Source organism: Aristolochia californica, unplaced genomic scaffold (genome assembly GCF_029961685.1).
Source record: "Aristolochia californica isolate CCGP_79_NKW_82.1479 unplaced genomic scaffold, dmAriCali1.0.hap1 SCAF_8, whole genome shotgun sequence".
NCBI lineage: Eukaryota > Viridiplantae > Streptophyta > Magnoliopsida > Piperales > Aristolochiaceae > Aristolochia > Aristolochia californica.
The window spans coordinates 12,319,858-12,335,684 of record NW_027182279.1 but is presented as its reverse complement, the minus strand read 5'-3'; positions in this window follow the sequence as shown (position 1 = coordinate 12,335,684).

The following is a 15,827-nucleotide window of genomic DNA, read 5'->3' as shown; positions in this document are numbered from 1 at the left end:
CATGTTTTAAATGTGGTGGATATGCATGCCGGAAACATGTTGAAGATGCAAATGACCTAATGATCCAAAAATTTCAAGGAGTAGAAAACATTAAATTCTCAAGTTAACGTGCGGTCGGATATTTTCCGTAGCCAAACAACCCACTATTTGCCTATTTTACAAAAAGTGGACTTAAAGAATCACAGATAAGTTTTGGAATTATCTCTATCAGCATTCGTGCATTTCCATTTTGGATGTTCATTTTTTTTTCAAACTTGAGTTTTTCTCTCTCCCAGTTTTCTCTTAAACAAAAAGATAATGAAAATATAGATCACAAAAAAATGGAAATTTTAGAGTTTATGTACGCAAAAGAATTTGAAAAATATAATAAATGTGAGTGAAGAAAATTATTTTCATGCACGAAAAACGAACACAATTTTTTTTATCCACATTGGGGAAATTTCACTAGTACAACCCCAAATAGCTTGGTGGAATTTTATAAGAAAGAGATTTCTAATTGATCCTAACATGTTTTAAATGTGGTGGTGATGCATGCCAGAAACATGTTGAAGATGCAAATGACCTAATGATCCAAAAATTTCGAGTAGAAAAAATTAAATTCTCAAGTTAACATGCGGTGGGTATTTTACCAGAGCCAAACAACCGAATTTTTACCTATTTTACAAAAAGCAGATTTAAAAAATATCAGATACTTTTTGGAATTATCTCTCTCTGCATTTGTGCATTTCCATTTTGGATGTCATTTTTTTTTTTCAAACTTGTGTTTTTCACTCTTTCAGTTTTGTCGTAAACAAAAAGATAAGGCAAATATATTTCACAACAAAATGAAAATTTTAGAGTTTGTGAATGCGAAAGAATTTGAAAAAAATAATAAAACTGAGTGAATAAAATTATTTTCACGCACTAAAAATGAACATCAAAGTTTTGTTATCCACGTTGTGGAAATTCCACTGGAACAACCCCAGATAGCTCGGTGGAATTTTATAAGAAAGAGATTTCTAATTGATCGTAAAATATTTAAAATGTGGGGGATAAGCATGCCAGAAACATGTTGAAGATGCAAATGACTTAATGATTCAAAATTTTAAAGGAGTAGAAAAAATTAAATTTTCAAATTAACGTGCAGTGGGATATTTACCAGAGCCAAACAACCCACTTTTTGCGTATTTTACAAAAAGTGGACCTAAAGAATAACAGATACTTTTTGGAATTATCTCTCTCAGCATTTGTGCATTTCCATTTTGGATGTTCAATCTTTTTTTTTCAAACTTGAGTTTTTCACTCTCCCAGTTTTCTCGTAAACAAAAAGATAAGGCAAATATAGATCAGAACAAAAAGAAAATTTCAGAGTTTATGTATGCTAAAGACTTTAAAAACTATAATAAATTTGAGTGAAGAAAATTATTTTCACGCACTAAAAACGAACACCAATGTTTTGTTATCCACGTTGGGGAAATTCCACTAGTACGACCCCAGATTGCTTGGTGGAATTTTATAAGAAAGAGATTTCTAATTGATCCTAAGATGTTTTAAATGTGGTAGATATGCATGCCAGAAATATGTTGAAGATGCAAATGACGTAATGATCCAAAAATTTTATGGAGAAGAAAAAATTAAATTCCCAAACTAACGTGCGGTGGGATATTTACCAGAGCCAAACAACCCATTTCTTCCCTTTTTTAAAAAAAGCGGACGTAAAAAATCACAGATACTTTTTGGAATTATCTTTCTCAACATTTGCGCATTTCCATTTTGGATGTTCAACTTTTTTTTTTTCAAACTTGAGTGTTTCACTCTCCCAGTTTTGTAGTAAACAAAAAGATAAGGCAAATATAGATTACGAAAAAATGAAAATTTTAGAATTTATGTATGCAAAAGAATTTGAAAACTATAATAAATGTGAGTGAGGAAAATTATTTTCACGCACTAAAAACGAACACCAAACTTTTTTTATCCATGTTAGGAAAATTCTATTAGCACAACCCCAGATAGCTTGGTGGAATTTTATAAGAAAGAGTTTTCTAATTGATCCTAACATGTTTTAAATGTGGTGGATATGCATGAAAGAAACATGTTGAAGAAGCAAATGACCTAATGATCCAAAAATTTTGAGTAGATAAAATTAAATTCTAAAGTTAACGTGCAGTGGGATATTTTCCTGAGCCAAACAACCCACTTTTTGCCGATTTTATAAAAAGCGGACCTAAAAAATCACAGATACTTTTCGGAATTATCTTTCTCAGCATTTGTGCATTTCCATTTTCGATGTTCAATTTTTTTTTTTCAAACTTGTGTTTTTCACTCTGCTAGTTTTCTCGTAAATAAAAAGATAAGGAAAATTTAGATCACAACAAAATAAAAATTTTAGAGTTTTGTACACTAAAGAATTTGAAAACTACAATAAATGTCAATGAAGAAAATTATTTTCACCCACTAAAAACGAACACCAATGTTTTGTTATCCACGTTGGGGAAATTCCACTAGTACAACCCCATATAGCTTGATAGAATTTTATAAGAAAGAGATTTCTAATTGATGCTAACATGTTTTAAATGTGGTGGATATGCATGCCAGAAACATGTTGATGATGCAAATGACTTAATGATCCAAAAATTTCAAGGAGTAGAAAAAATTAAATTCCCTAGCTAACGTGCGGTGGGATATTTACCTAAGCCAAACGACCCAATTTTTTCCTATTTTACAAAAGCAGGCTTAAAAAATCATAGATACTTTTTGGAATTATCTCTCTCAGCATTTGTGCATTTCCATTTTGGATGTTCAATTTTTTTTTTCGAACTTGAGTTTTTCACTCTACCAACTTTGTAGTAAACAAAAAGATAAGGCAAATATAGATCACAAAAAAATGAAAATTTTAGATTTTATGTATGCAAAAGAATTTGAAAAGTATAATAAATGTGAGTGCAGAAAATAATGAGTGAAAAAAGTTATTTTCACGCACTAAAAATGAACACAAAAGTTTGTTATCCACGTTGGGTAAATTTCACTTGTACAATCCCAGATAGCTTGGTGGAATTTTATAAGAAAGAGATTTCTAATTGATCCTAACATGTTTTAAATGTGGATGTTGAAGATGCAAATGACCTAATGATCCAAAAATTTCAAGGAGTAGAAAAAATTAAATTCTCAAGTTAACGTGCGGTGGGATATTTACAAGAACCAGACAACCAACTATTTGCCTTTTTTACAAAAAGTGGACCAAAAAAATCACAGATACTTTTTGGAATTATCTCTCTTGGCATTTGTGCATTTCCATTTTGGATGCTCATTTTTTATTTAAAACTTGAGATTTTTACTCTCCCAGTTTTCTCATAAACAAAAATATAAGGGAAATATAGATCACAACAAAATGGAAAATTTAGAGTTTATGTATGCAAAAGAATTTGAAAAGTAAAATAAATGTGAGTGAAAATTATTTTCACGTACTAAAAATGAACACCAAAGTTTTGTTATCCACGGTGGGGAAATTCCACTAGTACAACCTCAGATAGCTTGGGTGGAATTTTATGACAAAGAAAATTCTAATTGATCCTAACATGTTTTAAATGTGGTGGATATGCATGCCAGAAACATGTTGAAGATACAAATGACCTTATGATCAAAAAATTTCAAGGAGTAGAAAAAATTAAATTCTCAAGTTAATGTGCGGTGGGATATTTACTAGAGCAAAAGAACCCACTTTTTGCCCATTTTACAAAAACCGGACCTAAAAAATTACATTTACTTTTTGGAATTTTCTCTCTCTTCATTTGTGCATTTCAATTTTGGATGCTCAATTTTTTTTTTCAAACTTGAGTTTTTCACTCAATCTATTTTTTCGTAAACAAAAAGATATACCAAATATTGATCACAACAAAATAAAAATTTTAGAGTTTATGTTTGCTAAAGAATTTGAAAACTATAATAAATGCGAGTGAGGAAAATTAATTTCACGACTAAAAATGAACACCAAAGTTTCGTTATCCACGTTGGGGAAGTTTCCCTAGTACAACCCCAAATAGCTTGGTGGAATTTTATTAGAAAGAGATTTCTAATTGATCTTTACATGTTTTAAATATGGTGGATATGCATGCTAGAAACATGCTGATATTGCAAATGACCTAATCATCCAAAAATTTTGAGTAGAAAAAATTCAATTCTCAAGTTAACGTGCGGTAGTATATTTACTAGAGCGAAACAACCCACTTTTTGCCAATTTTACAAAAGGCGGACCTAAAAAATCACAGATACTTTTTGGATTTATCTCTCTCGGCATTTCTGCATTTCCTATTTTGAAGTTCAATTTTTTTTTCAAACTTGAGTTTTTCACTCTCCTAGTTTTCTCGTAAACAAAAAGATAAAGCAAATATAGATCACAACAAAATTAAAATTTTAGAGTTTGTGAATGCAAAAGAATTTAAAAATTTTAATAAATGTGACTGAAGAAAATTATTTTCACGCCCTAAAAATGAACACCAAAGTTTTGTTAGCCACGTTTGGCAAATTCCACTAGTACAACCCCAGATAGCTTGGTGGAATTTTATAAGAAAGAGATTTCTAATTGATCCTAACATGTTTTAAATGTGGTGGATATGCTTGCCAGAAACATGTTGAAGATGCAAATGACCTAATGATCCAAAAATTTAGAGGAGTAGAAAAAATTAAATTCTCAAGTTAACGTGTGGTGGGATATTTACTTGAGCCAAACAACCCACGGTTTTGCCTATTTTTAAAAAAGCGGACCAAAAAAATCACAGATACTTGAGTTTTTCACTCTCCCATTTTCTCGTAAACAAAAAGATATGGCAAATATAGATAACAACAAAATGAAAATTTTAGAGTTTGTGTATGCAAAAGAATTTGAAAACTACAATAAATGTGAGTGAGAAAATTATTTTCACGCACTAAAAAGAACACCATAATTTTGTTATCCAGGTTGGGGAAATTCCACTAGTACAACCCCAGATAGCTTGGTGCAATTTTATAAGAAAATGATTTCTAATTGAACCTAACATGTTTTCAAACGTGGTGGATATGCATGCCAGAAAAATGTTGAAGATGCAAATGACCCAATGATCCAAAAATTTCAAGGAGTAGAAAAAATTAAATTCTCAAATTAATGTGCGGTGGGATATTTAAAAGTGCCAAACTGCCCACTTTTTGCCTATTTTACAAAATGCGGACCTAAAAAATCACAGATACTTTTTGGAATTATCTCTCTCAACATTTGTGCATTTCCATAATATTTGTTCAATTTTTTTTTTTTCAAACTTGAGTTTTTCACTCTCCCAGTTTTCTTATCAGCAAAAAGATAAGGCAAATATAGATCACAACAAAATGAAAATTTTAGAGTTTATGTATGCTAAAGAATTTGAAAACTATAATAAATGTGAGAGAAGAAAATTATTTTCACGCACTAAAAATGAACACCAAAATTTTGTTATCCACGTTGGGGAAATTCCGCTAGTACAACCCCAGATAGTTTGGTGGAATTTTATAAGAAAGAGATTTGTAATTGATTCTAACATGTTTTAAATGTGGTGGATATGCATGGCAGAAACATGTTGAAGATGCAAATGACCTAATGATCCAAAAATTTCAAGGAGTAGATAAAATTAAATTCTCAAGTTAACGTGCGGTGGGATATTTTCCTGAGCTAAACAACCCACTTTTTGCCTATTTTACAAAAAGCGGACTTAAAAAATCACAGATACTTTTTGGAATTATCTCTCTTAGAATTTGTGCATTTCCATTTTCGATGTTCAAATTTTTTTTTTCAAACTTGTGTTTTTCACTCTTCCAGTATTCTCGTAAATAAAAAGATAAGGCAAATTTAGATCACAACAAAATGAACATTTTAGAGTTTTGTACACTAAAGAATTTGAAAACTATAATAAATGTGAATGAAGAAAATTATTTTCATGCACTAAAAACGACCACCAAAGTTTTGTTATCCACGTTGGGGAAATTCCACTAGTACAACCCTCGATAGCCTTGTGGAATTTTATAAGAAAGAGATTTCTAATTGATCCTAATATGTTTTAAATGTGGTGGATATACATGCCAAAAACATGTTGAAGAAGCAAATGACCTAATGATCCAAAAATTTCAAGGAGTAGAAAAAATTAAATTCTCAAGTTAACATGCGGTGGGATATTTAAAGGAACCAGACAACCCACTTTTTGCCTATTTTACCAAAAGCGATCATAAAAAATCACAGACAGTTTTTGGAATTATATCTCTTCGCATTTGTGCATTTCCATTTTGGATGTTCAATTTTTTTTTTCAAACTTGACTTTTTCACTCTCCCAGTTTTCTAGTAAACAAAAAGATAAGGCAAATATAGATCACAACAAAATTAAAATTTTACAGTTTATGTATGCAAAAGAATTTGAAAACTATGATAAATGTGAGAGAAGAAAATTATTTTCACGCACTAAAAACAAACACCAAAGTTTTGTTATCCACGTTGGGGAAATTCCACTAGGACAACCCCAGACAGCTTGGTGGAATTTTATAAGAAACAGATTTCTAATTGATCCTAACATGTTTTAAATGTGGTAGATATGCATGCCAGAAACATGTTGAAGATGCAAATGACCTAATGATCAAAAAATTTCGAGTAGATTAAATTAAATTCTCAAGTTAACGTGCGATGGGATATTTTGCTGAGCCAAACAACCCACTATTTGCCAATTTTACAAAAAGCGGACCAAAAGAATCCCAGATACTTTTTGGAATTATCTCTCTCAGCATTTATGCATTTCCATTTTGGATGCTCATTTTTTATTTCAAACTTGAGATTTTTACTCTCCCAGTTTTCTCACAAAAAAAAAGATAAGGGAAATATAGATCACAACAAAATGGAAATTTTAGAGTTTATGTATGCCAAAGAATTTGAAAAATATAATAAATGTGAGTGAAGAAAATTATTCTCACGCACTAAAAACAAACACAAAAGTTTTGTTATCCACGTTGGGGAAATTCCACTAGTACAACCCCAGATAGCTTGGTTGAATTTTATAAGAAAGAGATTTCTAAATGATCCTATCATGTTTTAAATGTGGTGGATATGCCTGCCAGAAACATGTTGAAGATGAAAATGACCTAATGATCCAAAAATTTAAGGGAGTAGAAAAAATTAAATTCTCAAGTTAAAGTGCGGTGGGATATTTTCAGGAACCAAACAACCCACTTTTTGCATATTTTACAAAAAGCGAACCTAAAACATCAAAGATACTTTTTGTAATTATCTCTCTCTGCATTTGTGCATTTCGATTTTGGATGTTCAATTTTTTTTTTCAAACTTGAGTTTTTCACTCTCCCAGTTTTCTCGTAAAAAAGATCACAAAAAGATGAAAATTTTAGAGTTTAAGTTTGCAAAATAATTTGAAAACTACAATAAATGTGAGTCAAGAAAATTATTTTCACGCACTAAAAACGAACACCAAAGTTTTGTTATCCACGTTGGGGAAATTCCAGTAGTACAACCCCAGATAGCTTAGGGGAATTTTATAAGAAAGAGATTTCTAATTGATTGTAGCATGTTTTAAATGTGGTGGATATCCATGCCAAAAACATGTTGAAGATGCAAATGAACTAATGATCCAAAAATTTCATGGAGTAGAAAAAATTAAATTCCCAAGTTAACGTTCGGTGGGATATTTACCAGAGCCAAACAACCCAATTTTTGCCTATTTTACAAAAAGCGGACCTAAAAAATCATAGATAATTTTTGGAATCATCTCACTCAGCAATTGTGCATTTCCATTTTGGATTTTTTGATTTTTTTTTCAAAATTCAGTTTTTTACTCTCCCAGATTTCTCGTAAACAAAAAGATAAGGCAAATATAGATCACAACAAATTGAAAATTTTAGAGCTTATGTATGCTAAAGAATTTGAAAACTATAACAAATGTGAGTGAAGAAAATTATTTTCACACACTAAAAATGAACACCAAAGTTTTGTTATCCACGTTGGGGAAATTCCACTACTACAACCCCAGATAGCTTGGTGGAATTTTATAAGAAAGAGATTTCTAATTGATCCTAACATGTTTTAAATGTGGTGGATATGCATGCCAGAAACAAGTTAAAGATGCAAATGACCTAATCATCCAAAAATTTCAAGGAGTAGAAAAAATTAAATTCCCAGGTAAACGTGCGGTGGGATATTTACACGAGCCAAACAACCCAATTTTTGCCTATTTTACAAAAAGCGGACCTAAAAACTCACATCTACTTTTTTGAATTATCTCTCTCAGCATTTGTGCATTTCCATTTTGGATATTGAATTTTTTTTTTAAACTTAAGTTTTTCACTCTCCAAGTTTCGTAGTAAACTAAAAGATATGGCAAATATAGATCACAACAAAATGAAAATTTTAGATTTTATGTATGAAATATATTTTGAAAACTACAATAAATGTGAGTGAAGAAAATTATTTTCATGCACTAAAAATGAACACCAATGTTTTGTTATCCACGTTGGGGAAATTCCACTAGTACAACCCCAGATAGCTTGGTGGAATCTTATAAGAAAAAGATTTCTAAATGATCCTAACATGTTTTAAATGTTCTGGATATGCATGCCAGAAACAAGTTGAAGATGCAAATGACCTAATGATCCAAAACTTTCATGGGGTAGAAAAAAATAAATTCCCAAGTAAACGTGCGGTGGGATATTTACCAGAGCCAAACAACCCAATTTTTGCCTATTTTAACAAAAACGGACCTAAAAAATCACAAATACTTTTTTGAATTATCTCTTTCAGCATTTGTGCATTTCCATTTTGGATGTTCAATTTTTTTTGTTCAAACTTGGGTTTTTAACTCTTCCAATTTCATAGTAAACTAAAAGATATTGCAAATATAGAGCACAACAAAATGAAAATTTTTTATTTTATGTATAAAAAATATTTTGAAAACTGTAATAAATGTGAGTGAAGAAAATTATTTTCACGCACTAAAAATAAACACCAAAGTTTTGTTATCCACGTTGGCAAAATTCCACTAGTACAACGCCAGATAGATTGGTGGAATTTTATAAGAAAGAGATTTCTAATTGATCCTAACTTGTTTTAAATGTGGTGGATATGCATGCCAGAAACATGTGGACGATGCAAATTACCTAATGATCCAAAAATTTCAAGGATTAGAAAAAATTAAATTTTCAAATTAACGTACGGTGGGATATTTACCAGAGACAAACAACCCACTTTTTGCCTATTTTACAAAAAGCGGATTTTAAAAATCACAGTTACATTTTTGAATTTTCTTTCTCATCATTTTTGCATTTCGATTATGGATGTTCAATTTTTTTTTTTCAAACTTGAGTTTTTCACACTCCTAGTTTCTCGTAAAAAAAAAGATAAGGCAAATATAAATCACAACAAAATGAAAATTTTGGAGTTTGTGTATGCAAAAGAATTTGAAAACTATAATAAATGTGAGTGGAGAAAATTATTTTCACACACTAAAAACAAACACCAAAGTTTTGTTACCCACGTTGGGGAAATTCCACTAGTACCACCCCAGAAAGCATGGTGGAATTTTATAAGAAAGAGATTTCTAATTCATCCTAACATGTTTTAAATATGGTGGATATGCATGCCAGAAATATGTTGAAGATGCAAATGACCTATTGATCCAAAAATTTCAAGGGGTAGAAAAAATTAAATTCCCAAGTTAACATGCGGTGGGATATTTACCAGAGCCAAGCAACCAAATTTTTTCCTATTTTACAAAAACCGGACCTAAAAATCAAAGTTACTTTTTGGAATTATCTCTATTAGCATTTGTGCATTTCCATTTTGGATGTTCAATTTTTTTTTTTCAAACTTGAGTTTTTCTCTCTCCCAGATTTCTCGTAAACAAAAAGATAAGGCAAATATTGATCACAACAAAATGAAAATTTTAGAGTTTATGTATGCTAATGAATTTCAAAACTATAATAAATGGGAGTGAAGAAAATTATTATCACACACTAAAAACGAACACGAAAGTTTTGTTATCCACGTTGGGGAAACTCCACTAGTACAACCCCAGATATCTTGGAGGAATTTTATAAGAAAGAGATTTCTAATTGATCCTAACATGTTTTAAATGTGGTGGATATGCATGCCAGAAACAAGTTGAAGATGCAAATGACCTAATCATCCAAAAATTTCAAGAAGTAGAAAAAATTAAATTCCCAAGCAAACGTGCGGTGGGATATTTACACGAGTCAAACAACCCAATTTTTGCCTATTTTACAAAAGGCAGACCTAAAAATTCATATATAATTTTTTGAATTATCTCTCAACATTTGTGCATTTCCATTTTGGATATTCAATTTTTTTTTCAAACTTGAGTTTTTCACTCTCCTAGTTTCGTAGTAAACTGAAAGATTTGGCAAATATCGATCACAACAAAATGAAAATTTTTGATTTTATGTATGAAAAATATTTTGAAAACTATAATAAATGTGAGTGAAGATAATTATTTTCACGCACTAAAAATGAACACCAATGTTTTATTATCAATGTTGGGGAAATTCCAGAGGTACAACCCTAGATAGCTTGGTGGAATTTTATAAGAAAGTGATTCCTAATTGATACTAACATGTTTTAAATGTGGTGGATATGCATACCAGAAACAAGTTGAAGATGCAGATGACCTAAAGATCCAAAAATTTCAAGGAGTAGAAAAAATTAAATTCCCAAGTAAACTTGCGGTGGGATATTTACCAGAGCCAAACAACCCGATTTTTGCCTATTTTACAAAATGCGGACCTAAAAAATCACAGATACTTTTTCGAATTATCTCTCTCAGCATTTGTGCATTTCCATTTTGTATGTTCAATTTTTTTTTTCAAACTTGAGTTTTTCACTCTCCCAGTTTCGTAGTAAACCGAAAGATATGGCAAATATAGATCACAAAAAAATGAAAATTTTTGATTTAATGACTGAAAAAGATTTTGAAAACTATAATAAATGGGAGTGAAGAAAATTATTTTCATGCAATAAAAATAAACATCAAAGTTTTGTTATCCACGTTGGGGAAATTCCACTAGTACAACCCCAGATAGCGTGGTGGAATTTTATAAGAAAGAGATTTCTAATTGATCCTAACATGTTTTAAATGTGGTGGATATACATGTTGAAGATGCAAATGACCTAATGATCCAAAAATTTCAAGGAGTAGAAAAAATTAAATTTTCAAATTATCCTGCGGTGGGATATTTACCATAGCCAAACAACCCACTTTTTGCCTATTTAACAAAAAGCGGATTTTAAAAATCACAGATACATTTTTGAATTTTCTCTCTCATCATTTTTGCATTTCCATTATGGATGTTCAATTTTTTTTTTCGAACTTGAGTTTTTGACTCTCCTAGTTTTCTCGTAAACAAAAAGATAAGGCAAATATAGATCACAAAAAAATGAAAATTTTAGAGTTTGTGTATGCAAAAGAATTTGAATACTTTAATTATTGTGAGTGAAGAAAATTATTTTCACGCACTAAAAACATACACCAAAGTTTTGTTACCCACGTTGGGGAAATTCCACTAGTACCACCCCAGATAGCATGGTGGAATTTTATAAGAAAGAGATTTCTAATTGATCCTAACATGTTTTAAATATGGTGGATATGCAAGCCAGAAACATGTTGAAGATGCAAATGATATATTGATCCAAAAAATTAAAGGAGTAGAAAAAATTAAAGTCCCAAGTTAACGTGCGGTGGGATATTTACCAGAGCCAAACAACCCAATTTTTGCCTATTTTACAGAAAGGGGACCTAAAAAATCACATATACTTTCTGGAATTATCTCTATCAGCATTTTTGCATTTCCATTTTGGATGTTCATTTTTTTTTTCAAATTTGAGTTTTTCTCTCTCCCAGATTTCTCGTAAACAAAAAGATAAGGCAAATTTAGATCACAACAAAATGAAAATTTTAGATTTTATGTAAGCTAAAGAATTTGAAAACTATAATAAATGTGAGTGAAGAAAATTATTTTCATGTGCTAAAAACGAACACCAAAGTTTTGTTATCCACGTTGGGGAGATTCCACTAGTACAACCCCAGATAGCTTCGTGGATTTTTATAAGAAAGAGATTTCTAATTGATCCTAACATGTTTTAAATGTGGTGGATATGCATTCCAGAAACAAGTTGAAGATGCAAATGACCTAATCATCCAAAAATTTCAAGGACTAGAAAAAATAAAATTTCCTAGTAAACGTGCAATGGCATATTTACCCGACCCAAACAACCAAATTTTTGCCTATTTTACAAAAAACGGACCTAAAAAATCACAGACACTTTTTTGAATTATCTCTCTCAGCATTTGTGCATTTCAATTTTGGATATTCAATTTTTATTTTTTGATACTTGAGTTTTTCACTCTTCCACTTTCGTAGTAAACTAAAAGATATGGCAAATATGGATCAGTACAAAATGAAAATTTTAGATTCTATGTATGAAAAAGATTTTGAAAACTATAATAAATGTGAGTGAAGAAAATTATTTTCACGCACTAAAAATGAACACCAATGGTTTGTTGTCCACATTGGGGAAATTCCACTAGTACAACCCCAGATAGCTAGGTGGAATTTTATAAGAAAGAGATTTCTAATTGATCCTAACATGTTTTAAATGTGGTGGATATGCATGCCAGACACATGTTGATGATGCAAATGACCTAATGATCCAAAAATTTCAAGGAGTAGAAAAAATTAAAATTTCAAATTAACGTGCGGTGGGATATTTACATGAGCCAAACAACCAACTTTTTGCCTATATTACAAAAAGAGGATTTAAAAAATCATAGATACAATTTTGAATTTTCTCTCCCATAATTTTTGCATTTCCATTATGGATGTTCAATTTTTTTTTCCAAACTTGAGTTTTTCACTCTCCTAGGATTCTCGTAAACAAAAAGATAAGGCAAATATAGATCACAACAAAATGAAAATTTTAGAGTTTGTGTATGCAAAATAAATTGAAAACTATAATAAATGTGAGTGAAGAAAATTATTTTCACGCACTAAAAACAAACACCAAAGGTTGTTACCCATGTTGGGGAAATTCCACCAGTACCACCCCAGATAGCTTGGTGGAATAACATAAGAAAGAGATTTCTAATTGATCCTAACATGTTTTAAATATGGTGGATATGCATGCTAGAAACATGTTGAAGATGCAAATGACCTATTGATCTAAAAATTTCAAGGAGAAGAAAAAATTTAAATTTCCAAGTTAATGTGCGGTGGGATATTTACCTGAGCCAATCAACCCAATTTTTGCCTATTTTACAAAAAGAGGTCCTAAAAAATCATAGATACTTTTTGGAATTATCCCTATCAGCATTTGTGCATTTCCATTTGGATGTTAAATTTTATTTTTCAAACTTTAGATTTTCACTCTCCCAGATTTCTCGTAAACAAAAAGATATGGCAAATATAGATCACAACAAAAAGAAAATTTTAGAGTTTATGTATGCAAAAGAATTTGAAAACTAAAATAAATGTGAGTGAAGAAAATTATTATTTTCACGCACTGAAAACGAACACTAAAGTTTATTATCCACGTTGGGGAAATTCCACTAGTACAACCCTAGATAGCTTGGTGGAATTTTATAAGAAAGAGATTTCTAATTGATCCTAACATGTTTTAAATGTGGTGGATAAGCATGCCAGAAACAAGTTGAAGATGCAAATGACCTAATCATCCAAAAATTTCAAGGAGTAAAAGAAATTAAATTCCCAAGTAAATGTGAGGTGGGATATTTACCAGAGCCAAACAACCCACTTTTTGCCTATTTTAGAAAAAGCAGACCTAAAAAATCACAGGTACTTTTTTGAATTATCTCTCTCAGCATTTATGCATTTCCATTTTGGATGTTCAATTTTTTTCTTCCAAACATGTGGTTTTCACTCTCCCAGTTTCGTGGTAAACTAAAAGATATGGCAAATATAGATCACAACAAAATGAAAATTTTAGATTTTATGTATGAAAAATGTATTTAAAACTATAATAAATCTGAATGAAGAACATTATTTTCACGCACTAAAAATGAACGTAAAAGTTTTGTTATCCACGTTGGGGAAATTCTACTAGTACAACCCCAGATAGTTTGGTGGAATTTTATAAGAAAGAGATTTCTATTTGATCCTAACATGTTTTAAATGAGGTGGATGCATGCGAGAAACATGTTAAAGATGCAAATGACCTATTGATCCAAAATTTTCAAAGAGTAGAAAAAATTAAATTTTCAAATTAACGTGCGGTGGGATATTTGCCAGAGCCATACAACCCACTTTTTACCTATTTTACAAAAAGAAGATTTTAAAAATCACAGATACATTTTTGAATTTTCTCTCTCATCATTTTTGCATTTCCATTATGGATGTTCAATTTTTTTTTCAAACTTGAGTTTTTCACTCTCCTAGTTTTCTCGTAAACCAAAAGATATGGCAAATATAGATCACAACAAAATGAAAATTTTAGAGTTTGTGTATGCAAAAGAATTTGAAAACTATAATAAATGTGAGTGAAGAAAATTATTTTCACGCACTAAAAATGAACACCAAAGTTTTGTTACCCACGTTGGGGAAATTCCACTAGTACCACCCCAGATAGCTTGGTGGAATTTTATAAGAAAGAGATTTCTAATTGATCCTAACATGTTTTAAATATGGTGGATATGTATGCTAGAAACATGTTGACGATGCAAATGACCTATTGATGCAAAAATTTCTAGGAGTAGAAAAAATTAAATTCCCAAGTTAATGTGCGGTGGATATTTACCGGAGCCAAACAACCCAATTTTGGCCTATTTTACAAAAAGCGGACCTAAAAAATCATATATACTTTTCTGAATTTCCTCTCTCAGCATTTGCGCCTTTCCATTATGGATGTTCAATTTTTTTTTTTTTCAAACTTGTGTTTTTTACTCTCCCAGTTTCGAAGTAAACAAAAAGATATGGCAAATATAGATCTCAACAAAATGAAAATTTTTGATTTTATGTATGCAAAAGAATTTGAAAACTATAATAAATGTGGGTGAAGAAAATTATTTTCACGTACTAAAAATGAACACCAAAGTTTTGTTATCCACGTTGGGGAAATTCCACTAGTACAACCCGAAATAGCTTGGTGGAATTTTATAAGAAAGAGATCTCTAATATATCCTAACATGTTTTAAATGTGGTGGATATGCATGTTTGAAACATGTTGAAGATGCAAATGACCTAATGATCCAAAAATTTCAACGAGTTGAAAAAATAAAATTCTCAAGTTAACGTGCGGTGGGATATTTACAGGAACCAAAAAATCCAATTTTTGCTTATTATACAAAAAGCAAACCTAAGAAATCACAGATACTTTTTGGATTTATCTCTCTCAGCATTTGTCCATTTCCATTTTGGATGTTCAATTTTGTTTTTCAAACTTGAGATTTTCACTCTCCCAGTTTACTTGTAAAAAAAAAAGATAAGGCAAAAATAGATCACAACGAAAAGAAAATTTTAGAGTTGATGTACACAAAAGAATTTGAAAACTATAATAAATGTGAGTGACAAAAATTATTTTCACACACTAAAACTGAACACCAAAGTTTTGTTACCCACGTTGGGAAAATTCCACTAGTACCATCCCAGATAGCTTGGTGGAATTTCATAAGAAAGAGATTTCTAATTGATCCTAACATGTTTTAAATATGGTGGATATGCATGCCAGAAACATGTTGATGATGCAAATAACCTAATGATCCACAAATTTCAAGGAGTAGAAAAAATTAAATTCCCAAGTTAACTTGCGGTGGGATATTTACCAGAGCCAAACA